Raw genomic sequence first — 19,665 nt, forward strand, 5'->3', positions numbered from 1 at the left:
TAAATATTCTACTGGGAGTTTTGAAAATTATTTTTGACAAAAAAGAGGATTCTTTTCAAAGATAGGAAGTCTTTGAAGAAAAAGCCCACGTTCAACATTTTGTTACTATTCTCAAGTGATGCTAATTTTCAAGCTCGGGCATTCATATCATTACAAAAAGCTGTGAGCAGGGAGAATTCCATGAAACCCGGTGAGCATTGCACAGGTGTCTCATGAGCCCTTAATGACAGCCAGCTTCCCAAAGTGCAGGAAGAAAACAGACCAGAGCAGAATTGTAATGAGATTCAGTGGTGCTGTGTACTATAAGAATAATAAACACGCACACACACACGCACACACACACACATGCACACACACACACACACACACACACACACACACACACACAAACAAAAAAAAATCCAACCAAGCAAAAATACCATCAAGGAGATTTTCAGGGGTTTCATTTAATTATAATCTACGAGAGGACGCTGCCAGTGCGAATGCACTGGGTCAACAAGTTTATTATGCTTTCTTTCTTCTGTCCCCCACCTCCTTCTGTTTCCTTAGTTCTGATGCATCAGGACCCAGAGAGCAAGTGACACAGGGGACTACACTGTAAAGTGAAGTCAGGCTAGAACAGAATGAAGTGTTAAAGGTTTCTCTTTAAAATGCATCGGACATTCACACTCAACTTTACAAATCAATGATCAGTGCATGCTGTACTTCAATCATGAAAGTGAGGAAATGCATTAATGGGTGTCAGAAAACAGATTAAGGGGGCATCACCCCAGAGCCAACAGTCCTGTGAAATGGCAAAATTCAACTGTCAGAGAGTTCTTGGAGATTCAGGATGTCTGCATCTAAGCATTTTTTACTTCAAACTACTACCCAAAATATTTGGCCTTCATTACTGATTCCATGATGCATAATGTGTTATTGTTGCTGTTATTTTATTGTCATTATTTTAGTGACAGATCTAGAGATAAATATTGGAATAAAGGAAAATTTGGGTTTTGATTGTTTTTCATTTAAGTACAAGGCATCATTAGTAGTAAGAAAGAAAAGGCCTCCTAAGTAGAAAGAAATCAGTTATATTGGAATAAACGGAATAGATTTAGAACAAGGATTGTTACTTTTTTTTCTTTTTTAGAGAGAGAGGGTGTGTGTGTAAGCAGGGGAGAGGGACGGGGGAAAGAGAGAGAGAGAATCTTAAGCAGGCCCCACACTTGTCGCAGAGCCTGATGTGAATGAAGCTCGATCCCAACCAAGACTGTGGGATCATGACCTGAGCGGAAATCAAGAGTTGGAGGCTCAACCTACTGAGCCACCTGGGCGCCCTATGGGATTGTTACATTTAAATGATGTCTAGGTTTTCCATACAGAAGAAAGAGGAGCTGGGAGTAGGGAGAGCAACTGGAAAAGTACAGACACCAAATATCATTAATTACATGGTCTGATTTCTGCCCGCTTCTCCATGCTTCATGTCCTCTCACATAGGACTGACTTCATGGGCCATGATACATGTGTTTGGTGTAATGTTCTTTTGTTGCCATTCTGAAGTTCCTGATTTTACCTTTGAGTTTGTTTTTTGTAAGTAGAGTCCAATGGAACAACAGAGCATGCGGTCAGCAAAGAAATGTGTGCAACTCTGTGGACCCATCGTTCCGTGATGCCCAGCGTGCTGTGCTCTAGAAACGCTAAATTCCGCTGAACTCAAGACTGCGTGGGAGTTAGATACAAGGTGAGCGTGCTGTGTCTATAAGTTAAATAAGTGGAGGGTGCTGAGGCCCCCAGAAGCCATCTTTTCCCTGGGAAGGAGACCGTGTGTCTAGTGCAGAAAGAAGGCAATAGCATTCTAAGAAACCCGAAGGACCAAAAAACTCTACTATATCTCTCTTACTCTGACTTCCCCGCGTTAGCCAATAACGTACAATGAGAGGAATGATATAGATGAGAAGGGGAAGATAGGGCAGTCCATAGCTCCTTTTCTACTGAGTCCTTCTTTATCCACCGGTAAGCTACAAGCAAAGAGCGTTAGAATGGGTTTGTATCAGGAAGTGATATAAAAACAGTTGAGTTCGTCTCGTGCAGCATTTCCCCTGTTTTGATAAGAATTAAATATATGAGCTACAAAATACAAATTGTGTAATTTTGGTGATTCTGCCTATGGGGTAAATGTTGTTATATTTGCATTTAAAAGTGACATTGCCAAATATAAAGACAAATGGAAAATCTATGCGAATGATTTAAAATTTTAACTTAAAAAATATTTTTTTTGGAGGCACCTGGGTGGCTCAGTTTAAGCGACCCACTTCAGTTCAGGGAGTGATCTCATGAGCATCGAGCTCTCTGCTGTCAGCACGAAGCACTTTGGATCCTCTGTCTCCCTCTCTCTCTGCCCCTCCACCCCCCAAAAATAAATATTTAAAATAAATAAAAAGATATTTTTAAACTTAGCATGATATTAAGTAGCAAGTTAAAATACATAACAAAAGAAAAGATGTTATATTTTAGGACCTTTAATGGCACGGTTTCCTTGCTTTTTGAACAAGGGGCCACATTTTCATTTTGCAACGGGCCCTGCACATTATGTAGCTGACTCTGCTTCCACTCTCCCCTCTGACCACGAAACAAAGTCTTTGTGTTTTACAAACTCAATAGCTCTTCCTCACCTCCAATTCTTCCATCAGACTCTTCGCACTGCTTAGAACCCCTTCCTCCCTGCCTTTCCCCTGGCCTGGCTTCCTTCCCCTCTGAGTGAAATGTTACATTGTTCTCTATCACTGCTCCCTGCTTGTCTCCTAGCACTTACTAGTTATAATTATTTATTAATTCTTTAATTTACTTTTCAAAAAAAAATTCATCTTCCCAATTACATTGTAAGGTCCCCAGAGAAAGGGACTATGATCTGTTTACTCACTAATGTGTACTCAGTATATACAGAGTAGGCAGCCAATCAATATTTGTTGAACGAATAAATTAATTAATGGAATTTGAATTGAAGGAACTTTGTACCCAGATAATGAGGAATATAATGTGTCATCCCAGAGAAATGTTATTTCACAGCGTGAGAGTCTTTCAGTAGCGATGCCAAATAAAGTACAGGACGCCCAGTTGAAAGTAAATTTTTGTTTGCTAAATCCTGTATCTAATCTTGTGTTTCTATTAGCTAAATCTGGCAACTTCGAGAAACAATTATAAGGAGATTTGAGTCTTTAAATAAAGTGTGACTATGAGAATAGCATAGCACAGTGTAGTAGTTTGAGTCTTGTTTCAGTTATGAAGCCACATTGGGATCTGATAAGAGCTATATGTTCTTTCCCCCAGAGAAATGCACGTAACCATATGCCTTTCCCTTTCTGGGGGGAAGGTTCACAGACTCCTCCTGCTCTCACAATCCCACAGGTATTTGATCTTCAAATCTCCTAAGAATGCCAGGGCCATTTAGTTCAAGCCATCATTTCTCACTTGGATTAATATGGCGGCTTCTTAACTGGTCCTCCCTGTGTCCTTATCCCCTTTAATTTGCTTTTGCCTGGCATCTAGACTAGAGTTTTCTCCCTAAAGCACATTTCGTCTTTCCTTTCTCCTATTTGGTATTATTGCGTTACCTATGACAAAGTCTTTACAGTGACATATAGTAAAGTGTTGTCGCTTGTCTACTTGGTGATCACTCCTCACCTTCCATTTCATTAGTCCTGGATGATTTGCAGCTTCCCAATTCTACCCAACTCCATTTGGCATACTTGCCATTCCCTAAGCCCAGAATGCACTCTCACCTCATTGTGTAGGGGAAGAAAATTAAGTTTCTTCGGTTCTTTTAGGGCCTCTGGCTGTGTCTGAAAATTAGACGGACAAAGATAGGTTCACGGGAGAAAAGCACACATCTTTTTTTTTTTAACTTTTATTTATTTTTGGGACAGAGAGACAGAGCATGAATGGGGGAGGGGCAGAGAGAGAGGGAGACACAGAATCTGAAACAGGCTCCAGGCTCTGAGCCGTCAGCACAGAGCCTGACGCGGGCTTGAACTCACGGACTGCGAGATCGTGACCTGAGCTGAAGTCGGACGCTTAACCGACGGAGCCACCCAGGCGCCCCCACACATCTTTTTTTAACATAACTTTTATGCGATGACATATGAGACTTCATAAGGAAATAAAAACCCAGAGAGACAGAAGGACTGGGTGTTTTTATGCTAGGTTTGATGAAGAGTGATAGTCATGGCGCAATAGGATAGGTTAAGGAGCATGAGGTAAGTACAGTAAACTGGGGGAAACTTAGCAAAGTCAGTTTGTTAGATTCTTCTCAGATCTTTGTCTTAGGAGATGAGGATGTTCTTCTCCTGCAGGTGTAGGGAGGGCGTCTCTCATGTGAAAAAATGACCTGTTTCAGGGGAGAAGGATGGGAAGATGGTCAAAGGGGACCTCCTGTTTCTTCCATGCTCTCAAACTCTGTCAGCTTAAAATATTCAGTATACTCAGGCGCCGTGTTTTGGGGTAGCATGTCCTGAACCCCATCAGTCTGCCAAGCAGCTGTTTCTCTGGGAAGCTTTGCCTGACAATCTCCTCTCTACCCTTACCCCCATGTAAGACTGACTCGGTGACTCTCAGTTTCCCCTTCCTCATAAATGCAGCACACTCAAAGGCATTGCTTACTTATTAGTGGTTTTTAGTAGTACCTGTAATTCCTGGAGCAGGGACTGTGTCATTCAGCCTTGTTCTCCTTTCACAGTGGCTAAACTGTAGTAGGTATTCTATACAGTTTTGACACATGAATAAATAAATGTTCGCATGTGTTTAATAATTATTGTCATTACACACACACACCTTACTTTTTCGTCAACAAATCAAAAAGCGGAAGGGAGATTACAGGGGTATTTGTGGTGGTTCGGGTAGCCCATTAAGGATTTATTTTAGAAACACCATAATAAGAATAGTACGGGCAATTTTTAGTGCTTTGCCATGGTTCCCTCACGTGAAAGTGAATAAATAAATAAAATTTCAGGGAACAGAGTGACAATTATTGTAATGTGTGAGAGAAATCATTAGGCAAATACATATTTTCTTTTTCTTTCTTTTTGTTTTATTTCCTACACGCTAAATTCCGCAAGACAAATGCTAATCTACTAAAAATGGTTCGATTTGGCTTATCACAGGAAATCAACATAATTCAAAAAATTAGAACTATATGTGAAGCCAGTTATTTTCATCTATATCAAGGTTCATGAAGTATAACTGTAATGACATCCTGTCAATATTGCCTGCCTTGTTCAAAAAGACTGTTCATTAAGTAAAGCTATAAACTTTCTGTCATAAGGGATATGTGTTGTTTTCTAATTAAAAATTGTTTTCAGCACACAAGTAATTTATGACTACATTCTTATTATGAAATTCAGACAATACATATGTGCACAAGGTTAAATGTGAACCCTGTCCCTCTCATTGGATTCTCACACCCTCATTGCCTTCCCAAGGGGTAACCACTGCTGATATTATGCTGCCTGATTTGAAGTCCTTCTTCTGTTTTACATATATATTATATATTTACATTTCCCTAAGGATAGTTTTTTACACAAAATTATACTGTACGTGTGTATCTCTAAAACTCTCAGTGAAATCTGTAATGGACATTTGTGAGCTTACATGTTCTCCTCTTCTGGTTGGTTGAAAGCAGTGTGTTGGAGAATTCACTCCTCCCTCCTCTCCATCCCCACTCTGCGTAGGATTGATCCACCCATGCTTCCTGGGTGGAAAATGAACTAGTTTAGTTAATCAGTCTATCCCTCCTCAAGGCCACAGTGACTGGCTTCTGGATGTGCTCTGAACCCATCTGAGCCAATGAGAAAGGGGAGGCATGACTGAGAATTGAAGGAAGCTGTCATTGATGCTTTGCAAAGTCAGAGGGTGAGGACTTTCTCCACATGAGACCCGATTTTTATTTCTTCAAAAATAAACAGTGAGAAATTTCAGGGCATCGCTGTTCAGATCAGTGAAAGTGTTACATGGCTCCCCAACATTGCTTGTTCAAAATAATATCACTCAGCACTAAGTTGTGATGCTCTAGTTTGAGTATGTTAGGGTTTCTATCTTTTAGTATTTTCAAGCAGGAATGGTCTACAATGCACATGCACATTCTTTGTCAGGCAGGCTGGGCTTCTACTTCAGAGGAGGGGTATTCAACCTCTCCCATCAGGACTTTAAGGTAAAAATGATTGTCAGGGATGACATCTAATCACAACTTCATTACCTAATTTGAGGTGGCTTTCACAAGTCAGGTTCTTCTCTGGCCTTTTGACCAATAGTAAGCAACACGTGGTGACTATTTCTAGATGAATATTTCCTGTAGAAATGACATGTTTGAATTACTACAAACTTATGAAGTGATTTTTCTTCCAGGAAGGTCTCCACAAATCTTGAGGTGACTGTCTTGAGAGTCACATTTTCCACTCACCTTTTAATCTAGAGAGAAGAAAAACATTATTAAATATATGGAGAGTATAAAGGTAACTTCAGGCTTATACAAAATATGACCAAGTGTTTCTCAGAAAAAAAATAGAAAAACCAGCTTCCTTCGTGAGAACTCTCTTTCCATTGGAAATGATCAAGGTGAAGGAGGATGTAGCCTTATCGCCCTTGGAGTCACATAAGGAAACACTGACCCCAGCCTCACCTGGTTTTATTTAAAAAAAATTTTTTTTAGTATTTATTTTTAAGAGAGAGAGAGAGAGAGAGAGAGAGAGAGAGAGAGAGAGAGAGCCAGCGGGGAGGGGCGAAGAGAGAGGGAGCAGACTCCAGGCTCTGTGCTAACCACACAGAGCCTGACATGGGGCTCAAACTCATGAACTGTGAGATCATGACCTAGGCTGAAGTCAGACACTTAACTGACTGAGGCCCCCAGGTGCTCCTACCCTACCTGGTTTTAAGAACTCTTTTTAACTTAAGCAGTGTCAAATGAGTTTCTGCCAATTGCAGCTAAGAGTCCTGACTAATGGGGTCCCTGGGATACAAAGATATGAAATCATTTCTTATCCTCAAGGAGTTTATAATAATAAAGACAGATGCTGACGTAGAGGACCATAATGCAGGGTTAGAGATGTGCATGCAGAATGGATGCCTAGAAGATGCATGAAGTCTTCACAGTGGTGCTAATACCCGAGCCTGAATCTGAATCTTACAAAGACATTAATGTTAGGCAAATAAAGGGCAATAGGATATTTCAAATGGAAAAGCAGGATGTGAAATTGCATGGGAGTGAGAGAGAATGTAGTGAGTTCAGGGATTTTCAGAGTTCTTCTTCGTCCAGAATATAATTGTTGAGGGCCTGTATCTATGGGGATGCCATGATTAAAACATAAAATTCTTGCCCTGAAGGATCTTACATTTTTGTGATGGGAAACAGAAACTAAGTCAGCAAGCAAACATATAAAAGTAAGGTATATTTTATAAGGTATAATATGGAAGGTATATTTACACAAGTGCTATAAAGAAAATAAAGCATATTAAAGGTGATTGTGGAATGAAGAAATAAGTGTTATTTTATATAGGTAGGTCAGGTAAAACTTCTCTGATAAAATAATGTGACAAAGGCTGCTAATTGTCTCCCGATGCCCATGTTTTCTTTTTCCTTTGGTTATAGGACACTTAATTGTTTGCTGACCACAAAATCACACTGCTAAAATGGCATTCCCGAGTCTTTCTTATGGTTGGGGATTAAGCTGTCGTTGATGGGATATAACTTGAAGTGATGCGTGCAACTGAGCTTTGCCCCGTCCCCCCCCACCCCCCACCTTGCTTTTTCTTCTCTCCCAATGTCTGGAAGGTGAACGTGGTGACAGATGTAGTGGTCACAGGCTTTAAGATGGAAGCTGCATTTTGAGGATGGTTAAGCAATATGACTGAAGATGTCTGAGTGTCTAATACTATGAAGTGGTAATAATAGCCTAGGACCACTAATACCAGATTCATATGAGAAGGAGAGATCAACTTCTATCTTCCATCTTTTTAAAATCATTGCTATGCTTTGTTTTGTTACAACAGCCAAATCCATATTTAAATTAATAGAGGTAACGTTTGAGTAGTGCTTGAAATAGTGAGGAAACAGGAAGGTTTATGGACAAAAAGTGTTCTTATTAAAGGAATGGCAAAGGTGAAGGCCCTGTGGTAGATCTTACTTGGAATGTTCCAATTACAGCAAGGAGGCCAGTGTGAAAGGATCAGGGTAAGCAAGAAGGAGAGTTAGTGTCTGATGTCCAAGTATTTACAGAAGAACTAATTACTTAGGGTCTTGTAGTCTGTTATAAGGACTTGAAAGTTTACTCTGAGCGACAACAGATTTCACGCTGGGCTTTTGAGCAATGAGTAACATGATCTAATTTATATTTTACAATGTTATACTGGCGGTAGGGTGGAGAATGTCTGTAAGGGCAAGAAAGGAAATAGTGAGACCAGTTCAGAAGCTATACCAACCATCTAGTGATGGTTTGGTAATATGGCTTGAACAAGGGTAGGGAGCTGGAGATGGGGAAATTTAAACTTAGGAAAAAAGAGTAAATGGGAGTTGCTCATGACTTCATAGTAAGAAAGGGAGAAGGGAAGGAAAGCTCTAAGAGTTCTGGCTTGGGTGGTGGAAAAATGGGAGTTACCATTGATGGTGATGGAATGTCTGTATGAAGACAGTTTTGGCAGCTTGGAAATGAAGAGTGTGATTTTGGGCATATTACATTTGAGATGCCTATCAGGCAACCAAGTAGAGAGGAGAGTAGGCAGTTGCGAAAAAAAAGTCTGGAGTTTAAGAAAGAGGTCTGGGCTGCTGAGATACTTTTGGGTGGCATTAGCCTATAGATGGGATTCAAAGGCACAAGACCTCTGAGATCACCAAGAGACTTAGTGTAGACAGAGAATAAAAGAGTTCTGGGGATAGAGCCCTAGAGGCAATCTGGACATTTAGGGATTGGGGATATGAGTAGGAATCAGTAAATGAAACTGAGAAGGAGCAGCCAAATAGGGAGAAAGAGAGCCCAGTTAGAGTGGTACCCAAATAGACAAGAAAAGTGTTTCAAGAAAGACTATGTTATCAGTTTTGTCAAATAATGTAAATAGGTCAAATAAGTTGAGGGCTGAACATTGACTATTGCCTTTAACATGTACAGGTCATTAAAGTCCTTGGCAAGAGCAGCTGGGTGCAGTGGGGGACAAAAACTTCAACGAAGTGGTTCAAGCAACAATGGGTAAGCTGGAGGGGGTGTATATTTTGGGGACCTTTTTATGGATGGTCATTTTTAGGAATTATTTTTGATGGAAATTAACAGAGGAATAGTTATACTTATTAATTTTTTTTTTATGGAAAAACAATCTGATAGTGAAGAAAAACAAATGATTGGGAAAATAGGAGACCACTACAGGAGTGAGATTCTTGAGTAGGGGAGTAGGGTTAGCAGCTAGGATACATGTGGTGGAGTTGGACTTAGGAAATGAAGATTTTGTTACTATGACATATTTATAACAGAAGGAAAGACAAAATATATGGGTGCAGATATAGGTACGGTTTGTTGAGATATAGGTACAGTGATGACAGCTGACACCTGTGTGCAGCCAGGAATGGACATAGATGTTAAAATGCAGCAAAACTGAACCAAAATTGAACATGAAATATCCCAGGCATTCCACAGAAATCTCGGGGAAGCCATTGGATTTCCCTACCTGACATCTGTGTTGTTTTAAACACACAGATTCACACACACAACCCCACGCATACCCCTCTTATTATGATCTAAAACATTAGATAATCTGATACCAGTGTTGATTGACTGTGATGCTTTGTGGAAAATTAAATCTTCTGTCTCAGCATTTGCAAAAGAGAGATAATAGTATATTTACATATAACTTGTGGACACAGATCTGTCTACCCAAATCCCATGTAAATATATCCATTCGATTTCCCATAGATAATCCAGATATAAAAAATCAAAACCTTCTCCTCTAATTTCTCCACCATATTTGAATGAGCGGGCACTGTCGTGGACCATATTACCAAACTCTTTCCCCTCCAATATTTAACCTAGACTTTTCTCCACTCTCCCACCATCCCAAGCTTAATTAATTAAGTCCTAAAAGTTAACAAGTAATTAACAATTAATTAACAAGTCCTAAAAATTCTACCCCCTACATATGTCATCTTACCATAATTTCTGTCTGATATCTGAAGTCTAGGTCCTTGTGAATCAAATAGTACAAATTTATAACATTTTCTTCGGATTTGTTTTAAATGAATTCTTGCTTCCTAAATTGTGTTTGTTGCTGTCATTGCTGTGTTCTATTGTTTCTCTTCTTCCACAAGGTTTTGCTTTTATTTTCTTAGACTTAAACATGAATCCCTCAACAATTTCTGCATTTCTGTCTCCATGGTTTTGGTGCACAGTTTCTAATCTTTGTCATAGATTATTTACTAGTGAATATTTACTAATATATACCAAATAGCAAACATCTTAGATTTTATCAGAGTTGTAGAGTAGTGGCCTTCAACTCTGGAAAAATATTTCTGCATCTGGCTTTCCTGCTCACTCCTGCATTTGAATAATGAGTCCAATAGCCTTATGAGTAATTGGATCTTTTGTGCAATTAGAACTTTCTGCTGTATTATAATTTATAGCATAGTCGAGCAACATGTAATGAGTCATTTTACTGAGGCTTTTAAGGAAGTTATTTCTGAAGGTCTAAGAGGCTAAAATATGTCTGAATTAAAAAGAATGACAGGCTGCAATCAGGACTGTAAAATAAAGGTGCTCAGTAAGCAGCCCTATTACAATCAGAAAGTGAAGGAAACGGATCTCTGTCTTGTGTGCAGAGGCAGAGGAAATGATGAATACCTTAGGTAACTCATTCTCTGCAAAATCAATCTTTCACTGTCAATTTTAAATGAACTAATTTGTTCACAAATCTGCTCAGTCAGTTTGGAAGCATACTCTGTTCCTTCATATTAGCAAATCCTTTAATCTTGACTAGTCCACTGAGTAAGAAATCTAGAAATGTGTTAATATGATTGGACGTATGTAGTAGGATAAGAATTGATTCTTTTAATTAGTGTCTGCTCAAGTTAGAGTCCCTTTCTGGGCTGAACTATTGACCTACTAATATATCAAGAGATTATGTTATGACTAACATATATCCAAAGTTCGATTTAACTCTTTCTTTGTCAGCTAATATTGCAGAAAACTTTCTAGAGACTAAATCCTTTAATTTTTTTCAAGGAATGTTTTGCTTTAAGTGTTATAATTTGGAGAATAGAAAGGAAGAAATATCTGAACTTTAACTCCTCACACAGCAACGTATCTATCAATTGTGCATTGATAACCGCTCTATTTGGGGAACCCAAACCCTTCATAAATTTAACTGTCATCTATTAAAATGAAAAGAAGCTCAATACTAGTTTGGGCATGAGCCTCCCTTTTAAATGACTGGAATTGTATGCGCATTTACTCCATGGTGTTGTAGAATAGTAAGAGAAAGAAACTCAGGAAGTATTGTGCGAATATAAGATTTTGTTAAAAGATGTGGAAATGAGATATTGTAAGTATATGGCTGCCTTATTGTTATTTTACGTATATTGGTAGTTCTGAGTAGGCATGTACATTGTGATTCAGGAAACAAGATGGAAAGTTTGTGTAAAATGGATGGCTATAAAACTTAAAGATCTATTTCAAACTTATTGAGGTTTTACAAAAATACATTAAACATTGTATTCTTAAATGAATTACATCTGCTTATGTTAAAAGAAAAGCTATTGATGGAAATATCAAAAACCATTATATACATTTATATGCACTTCTATAATTTTGCTTATTTATTTGTTATTCATTTATTTGAGAGAGGGAGAAAGCATGCATGAGTGGGGGAAAGGGACGGGGAGAGAGAGAGAGGGAGGGAGACAGAGAGAGAGAGAGAGAGAGAGAGAGAGAGAGAGAGAATCTTAAGCAGGTTCCACGCTCAGTGCAGGCTCAATCTCATGACCCTGGGATGACATGAGGCTCAATCTCATAACCCTGAGATCATGACCTGAGCCAAAATCAAGGGTCTGATAGTCAACAGGCTGAGCCACCCAGGTGCCCCTCTATACTACTATTTTTAGATTCTATAGTTCTATTTTATGTTTTAACTTGTTACCTATTTAAGTAATCTCTACACCCAATGTGGGGCTCAAGCTCAAGAACTTGAGATCAGGAATTGCATGATCTTCTGACTGAGCCAGCTAGGCACCCCTATGTACTATTTTAGATTCTTTTTGAGTATTATCAGTTTGGCTAGTTTACCAATTTCTCAAAAATTGTTGCATCACTTAAAACAGAGCATCAACAAAGCATTAGCAATAAGTTTGAGACAGGCTGTGTTCATGTATTTCACACACACTGTGGTGCGAAATTTGGAAGGACTGAGTGCAAACGTTTACTTCATTCAGCAAATATTCCTCTTACACCTTCCATGTGTAATAGCCTGTACTCGACATTTTGTGGGAATTCAAAAGCTGTCAGATGCCATTCCTAACTTAAAGGAAATTTTAATTGGTATTTTAATGTCAGAGGCTATGCATTATTTTAACACGGAAGTAGGGTTTACACGTTGTGCAAAACTGATACCCTTAGCTCCTTCCTAAAAACTGTGCCACCACTGCATTTTCCCATCTGACTTGCAGTAACTCTGTTCCTCCCGTTGACCAAACCAAAATCCTTTGGTTTTTAATTCCTCTCATTCCTTCTCACTCCACACTTAATTTGGTAGGAAATACTGTTGCCTCTATCTTAAACTTTATCCAGAATCAAAGTGTTTCACCTCCTCCAGAGCTTCCATCCCTCTCTCAGATATTGTATAACTTCTGATTGTTCTCCTAACTTCTGTCTTTGCCCCTCCCCTCCCCCACATTCTATTAACACATTTCAGGGTGATCCTGTTAAAACTTAACTCAGATCCTATCATCTCTCTGTGCCAAACCTTTAACGTCTCTCTATTTCACTCATCACAGATAGCTAAGTACTTATAATGGCTTATGAGGTCCTTAAAGAACTTTCCCTCTCTTATTTCTATGACCTCATCTCCTCCTTTTCCTCTCATTCTGTTACAGTTACAGTGGCTTCCTAGCTGTTCCTCAAGCACCCCACTCACACTGCTGCCTTAGAGCTTGGGCACCAGCTGTTTTCCCCCGCCTGTGAGCCTCCTCGTCCAGACAGCCACACGGTTAACACTTGCCACCTCCTTCCAGGCTGCTCTAATGTCTCATTCTCAATGAGGCCTGCCATGACGACCATATTTAAAATCACAAACTTTCACCTGCAGTCCAAATCTCCCTTGCCCCACTTATATTATTTTTTCCTCGGCACTTACCAATTTCTGACATTCTACATAGTTGGACTTATTTATTATGGCTATTTGTATTTGTCTCCCTAGGATCTCTGTTTTGTGTGCTGATGATACTCTGAATTGTTAAGTTAATGCCTGGTGTATAGTAATATTCAATAAATATTTATTGACTAAAAGAAGAGTTAACACTTCTACTAGATTGTGATTTGAGTATAAAATCTCTCTTTTTAAGAGTGTGGCCACCTTGTATTATGTTCTTATGTTGCATTATTACCTTAGTATTTAGTTTCCTATTTTATTTCTAAAGATATAATAATGGATTTCCCTCTAAAGCATCGATATTTGACTCTACAGATGTCTACATTGGCCATGATGTATGAACCAAGGGCTAATATATTTATCTCACTAGTTTTTCTGTTGGTGTCTTGATTTCTTGATTTGTGGCTGCAAACTCAGTGAGCTCTGTTTCTTTCTTTTTAATTTTTTAAAATTTATTTTTATTTATTTTGAGAGAGAGATAGAGAGCAAGCCAGGGAGGAGCAGAGAGAGAGGGCGACAGAATCCCAACCAGCCTGCTCGCTGTCAGCGCAAAGCCCAATGCAGGGCTAGAACTCACAAGCTGCGAGATCCCGACCTGAGCTAAGTCAAGAGCTGCTTAACTGACTGAGCCACCCATGCGTCACCAGTTAGCTCTGTTCTAAAGCTTTTGCTTTGTTCGTTTAGTGATAGCTGCTGCAATTTGTCTCGTTTGCAAATAGTTCTGAAGTGTAAGCTATTCAACAATCTCTTACGTATAAATCCAAACTGCCTATTTGTTCAAGATATACAATGAGAAACCGGAAGTATTTTAAAAAATTTATCTTAACATCTTCTTCCCAAAGTATGCTTTAACCATTGTGCTCTCCTTATTTTAATTAATAAATTACTATTCTTTACATTTAAATACTTTAGAGGTGCTTAATAAATGCTGTGCATTAATTCACTGACTTTAAAGTCCATTTCTCTTTTGCTACTAATTAATTCATTTAATATGTTGAGAGAGATCATCTGGAAAAATGTGATTGTCTGGTTATTGACAGTGCCTTGAACCATTGGGCCTTACCATTATATTTTACTGAGATAATGTAGCATCTAATAGGAGATGTAAATAAATCTCGGTTTTTTTTTTAAGATCACAACTTCTAACGTGAAATGGCTTACCTATTTTGAAAGTTTCAAATTAAATTTGGCAACACATTCTGTTGGCGAGGATCTTCAGAAAAAGGCCCTCTTGTGCACTGCTGATAAGAAGGCAAAACAATACATCCCATGTGGAGGGAAATTTGGTAACATCTGGCAAAATGACATAGATTCAAAATCTTGAGTCCAGTTCTCCAAGAGCGGGCTCTGAAATGAAGATTCGTGTACAAAATGGGTAATTAGGGAAGTGCTCCCAGGAAACTGCAAAGGGAGTGAGGGCAAGAAAGACAAAGATGTCTTGGAAGATTTCACTTTCAGGCAGTTTTCAGAAAGAAGCGTCTGCCTGATTTCACAGGAGTACCTGGGCTTTCACACTCTGACACCAATTCATCCTTTGTTAAAAGCCTCCCAGGAAGGAGGTAAGTTCAGTGGTGCCTGCTCCAGTATCTTGAGGGCAGTCCTTTAGTTGCAGCTGAGGGCCATGAAGAGCAAAGACTCCCAGAAGCTGGGGGAGGAGCGCACAGAAATGGGAAGAACGGGGATCTTGAGGGAGCAAAGACCATGTCTGCTATATGCAGCAATCCCATCTCTACGAAGATATTCCAAACATGTACTGGCAAAGATACAGTGAGGACTCCACAGGCTGTTTAGAGGGGTCCTACTTATTATACCAAAGAATGGAATTAATCCACCTATCAGTCGGTAGGAGACTACTTGGTACATTCATATATTGAAGAACCTTAATTACAAATTGAATGAGGGTGATATCTTTCTACTGATGGTTTTGTCTGAGTTCTATTGTTAAGTGAAAAAAGCAAGTATGCTAATTTTTGTCTAAGAAAGTGATGGAAATACGAATATTAACATGTATTACTTGCTTATATTTTCAAAAATATATAAAAGGAAAATTACCTCAAAATTAATGAAAGTGGTTAGTTTCAGGGGGAGCAAAAGAACAGAATTAATGGGACAGGGATGGAAGCAAGATTTTTGTGGTGCATCTTGTTAGGGAGCTGTGTAACTGTTTAACAGGATTGAAAACAATTGCTAAACAGTCTAGTTAAAAACAGTCAACACAATTGATTTGTATCCAGACACAAATTTAAATGTGCCTAAATATTGTTCTCCTAACTTCTGTCTTTGCCCCTCCCCTCCCCCACATTCTGTTAACACATTTCAGGGTGATCCTGTTAAAACTTAACTCAGATTCTATCATCACTCTGTTCCAGACCTTTAATGTCTCTCTGTTTCACTCATCACAAATAGCTAAGTACTTATAACTGAAACAAGTGAACCTAACTTTATATCAGTTGGAGGAGTGACCACACTTAGAGAAAAGAGAATTACCTTTAAACACAATACTTGATTGGATATCCTGAGTGTAGTATATTCAAATGATTAAAAAAAATATTAAACTTTATTCAATAATCTTAGTTTCAATGGTAATATTAACATAATTTTGAAATTATTTTAGGTGTACTTTAAAATAAAAAAAATTATATTAGTATCTTTGGAAACCATAATTTTTTCAGGTAGAGAAAAAAGATAAAATTATAAGATATGAAAGCTAAGTAAATCTATATGAAATCTATATAATATTAAACTAAAAATATCAATATTGATTCAAACTCACTGTGTGTGTGTGTCAGTGTGTGCGCACGCATTATTTATTTCACTAATGTCCACTGGAAAACAAGTCCTGAGAATTCTGTAGTGATGTGCACCCTTAGAACCCAGCTTGCAGTATGTAAACATCATTTGCCACTGAAAGGAACCAGGGTCTAGGGTTCCTCTGGGAATTCACTGATTCTATACCTAAATGTAAAAGCCAAAATTATAAAATTCTTAGAAGAAAATATAGGAGTCTTCATGATCATGAGTTAGGTAATAATTTCTTAGATTCAACACCAAAAATACACAAGCAATAAGAGGAAGATCAGTAAGTTGGATTTCATCATCAAGAAAGTAAAAAGACAGCCACAGCCTGGGAGAAAATATTTGAAAATCATACGTCTGATAAGGAACTGGAGTCCAGAATGTAAACAAACTCTCAAACCTTAATAATAAAAAGACAACCCAACAACCCAATTATAAAACTGGAGGGGCGCCTGGGTGGTGCAGTCGGTTAAGCGTCCGACTTCAGCCAGGTCACGATCTCACTGTCCGTGAGTTCGAGCCCCGCGTCGGGCTCTGGGCTGATGGCTCAGAGCCTGGAGCCTGTTTCCGATTCAGTGTCTCCCTCTCTCTCTGCCCCTCCCCCGTTCATGCTCTGTCTCTCTCTGTCCCAAAAATAAATAAAAAAACGTTGAAAAAAAATTAAAAAAAAAAATAAAACTGGGCCAAAGATTTGAACAGACGTCTCTTCAGGGAAGATATATGAATTGGTAATAAGCACACACACACACACACACACACACACACACACACACCTCTGAACATCATTAATCAGTGAGGAAAGACAAATCAAAGCCACAGAGATATCACTTACAAAGAAAGTGGCTTTAATAAAAAAGGCAGACAATTACCAGTATTGGCAAGAATGTGGAGAAATTGGAAACATAATTCGTTGCTAGTGGGAATGTAAAATGGGCAGCCATTTTGGAAAACCATCTGGCAGTTGTTCAAAATGTTGAACATAGAGTTATATGAAATAGGGATTCCACAACTAGTTCTGTACTCTAGATAGATAGAAGTTCACACAATAACTAGTATATGGACATTCATAGCAGCATTATTCATAATAGCCAAAGGCATTTGAATGGCTATGAACATATGAATGGGTAAACAAAATGTGGTATACCCACACAATGGGAAATTATTCAGCAATAAAAAGGAATGAAGTATATTTAAAAAAAAATATAACTATGGGCTCATAATGGTACCTAACATACATACACAAACATGCACAATTAGTTAGCACTGGTAGTTACTATCTTACCATTCTGAAAATTGATGAAACAAATAGATAAAAATACCATTTTTCAAATTGTCGATTTAGCTTAACAATATTTATTTATAATACTATTCCAATCGGATGCGACTTAAAGATATTTAAAATTTTTTTTACATTTATTAATTTTTGAGAAACAGAGTGAGACACAGCATGAGCGGGGGAGGGGCAGAGAGAGAAGGAGACACAGAATCAGAGGCAGGCTCCAGGCTCTGAGTGAGCAGTCAGCACAGAGCCTGATGCGGGGCTCGAACCCATGAACTGTGAGATCATGACCTTAGCCAAAGTCAGATGCTCAACGGATGAGCCACCCAGGCGCCCCTAAAGATATTTTATACTAAATCTAAAATATAAAAACCTGTAGGTTATAAATTTGACAATTACATTGCTAAGATTGAAAATAACTTTTACTTTTTTTCCTTCATAAGTTTATTTTTTTTTCTTTTTCTGAACTTTCTGCTTTTGTTTCTTTGCTTCGTACTCCATGGTTCAACCACTCTTAGGAAATACTGCTCCTACTGAAAACAATAACAACAACAACAACAACAACAACAACGAAACTTTGAGTGCTACCTGGAAACAAATTTTTTCGCACATACCTGGATACAACTTGTGGCTCAGTTCCTTCTCTTTGTAAACGGCGTTAAGTTGAAACCTAAAGTGCTTATTTAGCAAGAGGCTTCCTAGAGGTTCTGAAAATCAATCAGCACCAGCCAAAGATTATCATGTCATTAACAAGGGCATACATTAGATGAAAGCAAAGATTTCAACTTACAGTCAAATTAGAAAAAAATTGATAAAACAGTAATTTTGACGATCGCTTGACATCGAATAAAAATGAACAGAAATTAGAATCCTCTCACCCTTAAATGTTGCTCACAGACATAATAGCTTTCACAATGTATTATCTTTTTGCAAGAAAACATGTGTATATACATGTTTGTATATGTATATATATACATACATATGTGTATGTATATATACACATATGTATGTATATATATACATATATATTGTTTTCCATGTGAGTCTGCATTTAAGGCTCCCATTTGACTTACAGAGTTAATCCTAAAATCTAGACCACAAGGTTGTGAAAAACTTGTTTCCGTTTTGTTGTTACAGAGAAGCAGCGCAAGGGAAAGCCAGCAAGCAGTGGAACTGGTCAGTGCGTCCACCACCCCCAGGTGCTGTCCTGGTGAGATCTGTCAGTCCTCTCCGCCTTGTGCACTGATGCTGAAGACTCCCCCCTGACCAGAGCCTAGTCATTTGCCAGGCTCTCCCCATCACGGGGAGTTACACGGCAACTGATCCTCATGTTCACCCTGCTGTCAAAGCATTCCAATTTTTAATCGCTACATGACTTGTCAGATTCAATATGAACCACATGGTTACAATTAAAACCTCTCTAATAAGGAGAATGCCAAAAAAAAAAAAAAAAGAGGGGTGGTGGTTTAGGCATGTTTCCCGTCACTGTTCACATTCTGAAACTAAGTTTAAGAAAGTTCCTCAACTAAAATTTATGTTTGCGTGTTGAGAAACTAAACTCTTATGCCCTTAATTCTTACGATAAACCACAGAGTCATTGAAAGTATGTGCCTGCACTTACTGAGTATTTCTAAGGTTCTGGCTGACTCTCATCGAGTACATTTCCACTATGGAAAAGAATCCGTCTCCCATGATGAGGGAAGAAGGCAGCCAAACTCCGGTTCCAGATCTGTCCACCACACCTGTCACTTCCGCACCTACTGGGAGACATTTTCTTCTTGGCTATGTTGAGCTGGAAATGCTGAAGCATATTTTAAGAACTCTTCTTTAACTCAAGAGAAGGAAGTTTATTTTCCTGAGAATGTCACAGTCCCAGTTCTTTCTCCCCTAGAGTTTGCAATTTTGAATTTCCGCAAGACCGAGAATTAAAATGAAGATGGAAGACATATTTTATTCATTACACTTTGAAATTAACTTACTTGCAGCTGTATATAAATACTGATCCTATGTTAAAAGAATTTTTTTTTAACGTTTAGTTATTTTTGAGAGAGACAGAGACAGAGAGAGAGCAGGGGAAGGGTCGAGAGAGGGGGACACAGAATCCAAAACAGGCTCCAGGTTCTGAGCCGTCAGCACAGAGCCTTACACGGGGTTCAAACTCACAGACCCCGAGATCATGGTCTGAGCTGAAGCCGAAGACTTCATCAACCGAGCCACCCAGG

General features: G+C 38.7%; 1 long non-coding RNA gene across 1 annotated transcript; it reads left to right on the forward strand.

Annotated features, from left to right (window-relative positions):
* Positions 1-1,269: 1,269 nt before the first annotated feature.
* Positions 1,270-18,653, forward strand: LOC121033800 (uncharacterized). The gene is made up of 3 exons (XR_005792124.1): positions 1,270-1,723; positions 9,132-9,209; positions 18,581-18,653. It is a non-coding gene; the product is annotated as an uncharacterized LOC121033800 (long non-coding RNA).
* The last annotated feature ends 1,012 nt before the right edge of the window (positions 18,654-19,665 follow it).

This window comes from Herpailurus yagouaroundi, unplaced genomic scaffold, assembly GCF_014898765.1.
Source record: "Herpailurus yagouaroundi ecotype Mexico unplaced genomic scaffold, PumYag 159, whole genome shotgun sequence".
Taxonomy (NCBI): domain Eukaryota; kingdom Metazoa; phylum Chordata; class Mammalia; order Carnivora; family Felidae; genus Herpailurus; species Herpailurus yagouaroundi.